Raw genomic sequence first — 9,059 nt, 5'->3', positions numbered from 1 at the left:
ATGTCCGTTGTAATTCCTCTAGGTGTTTTGGCCCTTTGTTGTCACGGATGCAAAGATAAACTTGCTCGCACCGACATCAGATACACACACAGGAAAGACTCCAGATGCAATGTACAGAAAGTGCTCGGCAGGTCAGGCAGCGTTTGTGGAGTGGAACAAACGGCCGACGTGTCGGGCGGAGACCCTTCGTTGTCCCTGGAAAGCAGGGGAGGGGAGAGAAAGAAGTCAGAATTGAAGCTGGGGCAGGTGGTGGGTGAGACCAGATGAGAGAGGAAGGAAGGAATGAAGTAAGAAGCTGGGAGGTAATGCCAATGATTTAGACTGCGGGGTTCATGGATCTGTGGCTAAATTTGCCGATGATACAAAGATAGGTGGAGGAGCGGGTAGTGTTGAGGAAACAGAGAGCCTGCAGAGAGACTTAGATAGTTTAGGTGAATGGGCAAAGAAGTGGCAAATGAAACACAAAGTTGGAAAGTGTATGGTCATGCACTTTGGTGGAAGAAATAAACGGGCAGACTATTATGGAGGTGGGGAGAGATTTCAAACTGCAGAGACGCAAAGGGACTTGGGAGTCCTTGTGCAGGATACCCCAAAGGTTAACCTCCAGGCTGAGTCGGTTGTGAAGAAGGCGGACGCAACGTTGGCATTCGTTTCTAGAGGTATGGGATATAAGAGCAGGGATGTGATGTTGAGGCACTCGTGAGATCACACTTGGAGTATTGTGTGCAGTTTTGGGCTCCTGTTTTTTAGAGAGGATATACTGACATTGGAGAGGGTTCAGAGAAGATTGACGAGTCTGATTCTGGGAATGAAAGGGTTACCATATGAGGAACGTCTGGCTGCTCTTGGGCTGTATTCCCTGGAGTTCAGGAGAATGAGGGGAGACCTCATAGAAACATTCTGAATGTTAGAAGGCCTGAACAGATTAGATATGGCAAAGTCATTTCCTACGGTAAGGGAGTCTTGGACAAGAGGGCAGGACTTAAGGATTGAAGGACGTCCATTTAGAACAGAGGTGCGGAGAAATTACTTTAGTCAGAGGGTGGTAAATCTGGAATTTGTTGCCACGAGCGGCTGTGGAGGCTTAGTCATTGGGTGTATTTAAGGCACAGATATATAGGTTCTTGATTGGCCAGGGCATCAAAGGGTATGGGGAGAAGGCAGGGGAGTGGGGATGACTGGAAGAATTGGATCAGCCCATGATTGAATGACGGAGCAGACTCGATGGGCTGAATGGCCCACTTCTGCTCCTATATCTGATGGTGATAGGTGGATGAGGTAAGAGAGCTGAAGTAGGAGGACAGATCCAGGTGATGGCCAGTGAGGAGGAGAGAAGGGATGAGGGGAAATAGGAAAAGAGAGGAGGAGGGAGAAATGACTTGGGAACATGCTGGCATGGACATCGATTTCTCCAAAAAGTCTGGTAATTTCAGTTTAGCCCACTGCTCTACTCTCTCGCTCTCGCCCGTGATTTGTGTGGGTAGGCACAGCTCAAACAGCCATCTATAAATTGGCTGACGATGCAATACAACCATTGTTCGCAGAAGCTGGGATGGTGTCGTACGGGAGCGATGTGTGTCAGCCACTTGCGTGATGTCAGAACGGACTTGCACTCCTTGTCGGTAAGGTCAAGGAACTGACTGCGAACTTAAGTTGAGGGAACACGCACCAAAGTTCAAAGTGACGCACACACACACACAAAATACTGGAGGAACTCGTCGTCTGTGGAAAAGAACGCAGTTGACGCATGACTGGAGAGAGAGAGTTGAGTCAATTTAAAAGGTGCGGGGGGAGGGAGAGAGACACACAAGGTGACAGGCGAAACTGTGAGGGGGGAGGGATGAAGTAAAGAGCTGGGAAAGTTGACTGATGAAAGAGATCAGGGTCTGAAGAAGGGGGAGTCTGATAGGAGAGGACAGAAGGCCACGGAAGAAAGAAAAGTGGGGAGGAACACCAGAGGGAGATGATGGGCCGGTAAAGAGATGAGGTGAGGGAGGGAAAATGGGGTGGGAAATGGAGAAGTGTTGGGGACAGGGAGGGACATTGTCAGAAGTTTGAGAAATCGATGTTCGTGCTATCAGGTTGGAGGCCACCAGGATGTAATATAAGGTGTTCAAAGTTCAAAGTAAAATCTATTATCAGAGTGCACGCATGGCGTTGCCTACAGCCCTGCGGTCCTTTTTCCTGTGGGCACACTCGGCAAATATATCGGACGGCAACTGTACCGGTCCTCATTGGGGTGGTCAGAAGTGGAAAGGCTGAGTGGTCCACTCACAAACAGGAGCAAATCTGCATCCGGTCGCAAGCAAGGGGGAGCAGTTCCAAGTTCTTGGGGTGTCAACGGCTCCAAACATCCAGCCTGGGCCCCAACGTACCGATGCAATTACAAAGGCAGCGGCTACATTTCACCAGGACAGACATCCCACCTCTCCCGGAAGTTCCGGGAGTGTCTCCCTGCCCCCCCCCCCCGCATATTGATAGCGGCTCCCTGACGCCCGCAAATTATATACAAAATCCCGGAAATTGATTTTTTTTTTTGAGAGTGAGCGAGAGAGTGACAGAGCGAGCATCCTGATTGGTCTCTCTTTGTGCTAAGTAGACCAATCAGTTTTCTCTGTGGGCGGGCTTTACGGTCGACCTCTCTCTCTCCATCAGTTCAGTTTCGTGTCCTGCACCAACATGGCAGAGTGTTCCAAAAAAAGAAAATATAAAACGTACGTCACCCCAGACCACACTAAAGTGTACCCCTGCCTAATAGGGGTCAAAAATAAGGACAGTGTTGCTCACTGCACAGTTTGCAACAGAGACTTTTCTATTGCCCAAATGACTGTAAAAGACATGTTGAGGTGAGTTTAACAGGTGTCATTCGTTCATTAGCATAGCTAACTAAACTAGCTGGCTAAGTATTACATGAGACAATATAATAAGGATACCCCTCATGCTTTTATTTCTTTTAGGGACCACAACATATCAGGGAGGCTAAGCACAGGGAAGGCAGCTCAAGTATTTCACAGTTCTTTTCAGCAGAAAAACCAAAGTCTGACAGAGAAGGTCACTGGAGCTGAGGTGTACTTTACATCTTTCATCGTTGAGCATAACCTGCCGTTCCAGGTGTGTAAGCACACAGGCAAGCTGTTCAGGGAAATGCCTCCTGATTCAGAAATAGCAAACAACTATGCCTGCTCGTCAACCAAGACAGCCGCCATCGTCACATCACAGCACAAGGAAAGTTTGCAAAAGAAATAGAAAAGCTATTTTGCATTAGCATTGTGACTGCCAACAAAGTATTCAACAAGGAGTATGTATTAGATTAGGTTATGAGGACACTCAGTCCTCGTTTATTGTCATTTAGAAATGCATGCATTAAAAAATGATGCAACGTTCCTCCAGAGTGATATCACAGAAACACAGGACAAACCAAGACTAAAACTGACAAAACCACATATTTATAACATATAGTTACAACAGTGCAAAGCAATACTGTAATTTGATAAAGAGCAGACCATGGGCACGGTAGAAAAAAAGTCTCAAAGTCCCGAGAGCCTCATCAGCAAAGACCCCAAAGACCCCTCACACCCTCTCCATGAACTGTTTGTTCTTCTGCCATCAGGCAAACACTACAGGAGCATCAAAACTAAAACCACAAGGCTACTAAACAGCTTCCTCCCACAGGCAGTCAGACTGCTAAATAGCTGCTCCACCTGACTCTGCTTTGGATAATTTTAACTTGCATTGGACACTTGTAACTTGATTTTAACTGACATGTGGCTGTTGTGTTTTACTATTTATTGTTATGTTTATTATTTAGTCTTGCGTTTGTTATGTTATGATCGCACTGCTCCTGAGAAACGCTGTCTCATTCTGCCCTGCAGAGCTGACGTATGGTTAGAATGACAATAAAGTTTTTTGAATCTTTGAATCTCACGCAGACGGTAGAAGGGAGAAACTCTCCCCGCCATGAACCTCCAAGCACCGCCAACTTGCCGATGCAGCACCATTGGAAGCACCCGACCGCAGCGGACCCTGAGTCCGTTTGAAAACTTCGAGCCTCCGACACCAAGCACCATCCTCTGCCGAGCACTTTGACCCCGCCCCAGCCGCCAAGCAACAAGCAAAGCCGAGGACTCGGGGCCTTCCCCTCCGGAGATTCTGGATCACGCAGTAGCAGGGAAGCAGGCATTTCAGAAGTTTCACCAGATGTTCCTCCGTGTTCTCACGTCCATCTCCATCAAATCATCAAATCAGGATTGTGCACGGCACCCTACTTGACAGATAACACACACACATATATATATATATATATATATATATGCGTGTGTGTGTGTAAGTAGTTTCAATATGTGATCAAGTAAATTGTTGTGTTCTTTCATAATCAAATGTCCTGTATTCATACACCCTTGGAGGTCGACCGGGGCCGGGGGTGGGGGGGAAGATATGGGGTTGCGAGGAGCGGGTGTGGTTGTGCTCTCTCCCTGAAATGAGTTTTAGTTTTTGCAGAGTGGGATGTCTGCCACGAGTGTGAGGAGATTTGATAAGTCGCCAAAAGCTCCTAGCGAATCTCCACAGATGGGCTGCAGCTCCATCGCGGTCTGGTATGGTGGGGCCACCGCACAGGATCTGGGGGGAGGAAAGAAAATCTGCAGGAAGTTGTAAGCTTAGCCAGCTCCGTCACGGGCTGTAGACCACCCAGCTTCGAGGACACCCTCAGCAGATGGTGCCCCAGCAAGGTGACATCCATCATTAAGGACCCCCATCACTCAGGAAGGGACGGATGGTGAAAAAATTAAAGACAGCGTGCAGTCAGACTGCCAGGAAGGGCAGGCAGGTGACGGGACTTAGCTGCAGCCAACAGGCTGAGCATCAAAACATTAGGGGTAAACACAAGGAATTCTGCAGATGCTGGAAATTCAAGCAACACACATCAAAGTTGCTGGTGAACGCAGCAGGCCAGGCAGCATCTCCAGGAAGAGGTACGGTCGACGTTTGGGTGCAGAATCAGAAAAGGACAGCAAACACGGTACTCAAGGTGTTGTATCTAAATGCGCGTGGTATAAGAAATAAGGTGGATGATCTTGTTGCACTATTACAGATTGTCAGGTGTGATGTTGTGGCCAGCACTCAATCTGATGGTTGCAATTGGGAGCTGAATATCCAAGGTTACACGTTGTATCGGAGGGATAGGGAGGTAGGCACAGGGGGTACTGCGACTCTACTGGTAAAGAATGGCATCAAATCAGTAGAAAGACGTGACATTTTTTTTATTTAAGTGCCACCGTGAACAATAAATCCGTTAGTCTCATGAGACCATGGATTTGCACCTTGGAAGGTTTCCAGGGTGCAGGCCTGCGCAAGGTTGTATGGAAGACCAGCAGTTGCCCATGCTGCAAGTCTCCCCTCTCCACGACACCGATGTTGTCCAAGGGAAGGGCATTAGGACCCATACAGCTTGGCACCGGTGTCGTCGCAGAGCAATGTGTGATTAAGCGCCTTGCTCAAGGACACAAACACGCTCCCTCAGCTGAAGTTCGAACTAGCGACCTTCAGCTCACTAGACGAACGCCTTAACCACTTGGCCGCGCGTCAACACGTCTATCGTGAACAATAGCCGGATCAGAAATGCCAATCAAGTCAACTAGTTCCCGAAGAGAACTCTGATAGGCCAATCAGATGGTTCACTGCCGCTCAGCGATAGAACACAAAAAAAAATCATGTGTACAATAAAGAAACATTAAAGAATCGTCAGAGTCATGATGATCACGATGAAGTCTGCTGGAGAGAGACATTTACACACAGCATGTCCTCCGTAGTTCAAAGAGATTGAAGGATAAGGTTGCAGGGTAACAAAACATGGCAGGAGCACTTGGAACTAAAAACTGATCCCTGCTGGGAGAAAACAGCACCCAATGGGATCAGAACATGTTGAATCCTTGTGAGTTGAGATTAGAAACTGCAAGGGTAAAAGGACGTTGATGGCAGTTATATACAGGCCTCCCAACAGTGGCTGGGAGGTGGACCACAGGTTTCAACAGGAAATAGAAAAGGCAAGTCAAAAGGGCAAAGTTATAGAGGTCATGGAAGGTTTTAACATGCAGGTCGATTGGGAAAATCAGGTTGGTAATGGATCTCAAGAGAGTGAGTTTGTTGAATACCTACGAGATAGGATGGAGGAGAAGATGGCGGCTTGATGCAGCGCGCACGGTCGTTCTGAATGATATTGATATATGTCACTGGGGGGGGGGGCGTGCACAATCCGGATTTGATGGAGACAGCCGTGAGAAGCACAGAGGAACATCTGGAGGAACTTCTGAAATGTCCGCTTCGTTGCTGCTGCTACTGTGCGATCGAGAATCTCCGGAGACGAAGGCCCCAAATCCTCGGCTTTGCCTATCGCCTGTTGCCGGGGCCGGGGGTCGAAACGCTCGGCAGAGACGGTGCTCGGTGCTCGGTGTCAGAGAGCTGGTCGGAGGCTCGGAGTTTTCGGATGACTCAGAGTCGGACGGTGGTCGGATGCTTCCGGGATGCTGCATCGGCAAGTTGTCGGTGCTGGAGGTTCACCGTCTGCGTGAGATGATGGGACTTTCGAGAGACTTTGAGACTTTTACCGTGCCCATCGTCTGTTCTTTATCAAATTACGGTATTGCTTTGCACTGTTGTAACTATATGTTAGTGGTTTTTGTTAGTTTTTAAGTCAGTTTGTCATGTGTTTTCGTGATATCATTCTGGAAAAACATTGTATCATTTCTTAATGCACGCATTACTAAATGACAATAAAAGGGAACTGCGTGTCCTCATAATCATAATAATAATAATCATATAGAGCAGTTTGTCATTGAGCCTATGGGGGAATCAGCTATATTGGATTGTGTGTTATGTAATGAACCGGAGGCAGTTAGGGAGCTTAAGGTAAAAGAACCCTTAGGAGCCAGTGATCACAATATGATTGTGTTCAACTTGAAATTTGACAGGGAGTAAGTGAAGTCTGATGTAGCAGTATTTCAGTGCAGTAAAGAAAACTACAGTGGTATGAGAGAGGAGTTGGCCAAAGTAGGTTGGAAGGAGCCGCTGGCAGGGATGCCAGCAGAGTAGATATGACATGTGTTTCTGGGAAAAATGAGGAAAGTGCAGGACATATGTATTCCAAAACTGAAGAAATACTCAAATAGCAAAAGAGTACAACCGTGGCTGACAAGGGAGGTCAAATCAGGCGGGAGTAGAGAGAGCAGCTCGCCGTGCGTGCTCAGCCCTCCGATGAAAAGGATGTCGTATCCGTTAAATAGGGGCCGTGGACAATTCTGATTTGATGGAGAATGGACGTGAAAGCACAGAGGAACGTCTGGAGAAATTTCTGAAACGCAGGTTCGCTGCTGTTGTTACTGCGTGCTCGAGAATCTTCCGGAGGGAAGGCCTCAAAATCCCCGGCTTTGCCTGCTGTTGGCGACCGAGATTGAGGTTGAATCGTTCGGATAGAGATGGTGCTCGGTACTCGGTGTCGGAGAGCTGATTCGGAGGCTCGAAGTTTTCGGACGACTCAGATTCCGACCGTAGTCGGGTATGGCAGGGAGAGTTTTCCTTCCTTCTCCCGTCTGCGTGACATGGGATATTTGAGAGACTTTGAACTTTACTGTGCTCATGGACTTCTTCATCAAGTTATGGTATTGTTGCACTGTTTGTAACTATCTGTTGTAATTATGTGGTTTTGTTAGTTTTTCAGTCTTGGTCTGTCCTGTGTTTTGTGATATCACACCGGAGGAAATAATGTATCAATTCTTAATGAATGCATTACTAAATGACAATAAGAGGACGGTGTGTCTTCATAATCTAATGTAAAAGCAAAAGAAAGGATATACAACAAAGCAAAAATTAGTGGGAAGATAGAGGATTGGGAAGTTTTTAAAAGAGAGCAATCAAAAATCATTAGAAGGGAAATGATGAAGTATGAAAGCAAGCTAGCAAATAGTATCAAAGTGGATAGTAAAAGTTTTCATCAGGTATGTTAAAACAAAAGAGAAATGACAGTGGGTATGGGGGACAGCTAGAAAATGAGGCAGGAGAAATAATAACGCGGGGCAAGGCGATGGCTGATGAATAAGTGAGGATTTTGCTTGTCTTCACTGTGGAAGACACGAGCAGTGTGCCAGAGGTTGAGGTTAGTATGTGAAGGAAGAGAAGTGGGTGCAGTTACAGTTACTATTACAAGGGAGAAGGTGCTCAGAAAACTGGAAGACCTAAAGGTGCATAAGTCACCCGGACCAGATGAACTGCACCCTAGGGTTCTCAGAGAAGTAGTGTTGGAGATTGCGGTGGCATTGGAAATAATCTTTCAAACGTCCTGGGACTTTGGCCTGGCACGCCCCCATTGATAACGGACAGGGCAGGCAGCCAATCAGAACGCGCTCAGCCTTCCGTGACGTGACCTGGTACCGCCCCTGCGGCCCACGACTGCGCGCCCCCATTGATAACGGACAGGGCAGGCAGCCAATCAGAACGCGCTCAGCCTTCCGTGACGTGACCTGGTACCGCCCCTGCGGCCCACGACTGTGCAATAATTAAAACGGAAGGAAAAAGTAACACTATCCCACGCAGCTGACACACAACAGTAAACGTAGTATGCTCTCTCTGTCACTCTCTTGGTACATCTCCCTCTCCCTCTTCCTATCTCTCTCGCTCTCAAAAAAATTGATTTCCGGGATATTGTATATAATTTGCGGGCGTCAGGGAGCCGCTATCAATACATGGGGGGGGGGGACTCCTGGAACTTCCGGGAGAGGTGGGATGTCTGATGTCCCACAGCAAAGGCCGTCCCGTCAGCCTGCACTTGGCTCTTCTCCCTATCCTCTCACTCTGACCATCCCGGGCAGGAGGGGCAGACCGTCTTGGATGCCCAACGCGCACAGAATTGCTGGAGGGACTCGACGGGTCAGGGCAGCATCGATGGAAAAGAGTGAACAGTGGACCTTTCGGGCCGAGACCCTTCTTCAGGACTGGGAAGGAAAGGAGCGGGGGATGAAGTCAGAATCAAAAGGAGGGGAGAGGGGAAGGAGGCCAGCTGGAAGGTGACA

Source organism: Mobula hypostoma, unplaced genomic scaffold (genome assembly GCF_963921235.1).
Source record: "Mobula hypostoma unplaced genomic scaffold, sMobHyp1.1 scaffold_91, whole genome shotgun sequence".
In the NCBI taxonomy this organism is placed as follows: Eukaryota; Metazoa; Chordata; class Chondrichthyes; order Myliobatiformes; family Myliobatidae; genus Mobula; species Mobula hypostoma.
This window is presented reverse-complemented; position numbering follows the sequence as displayed.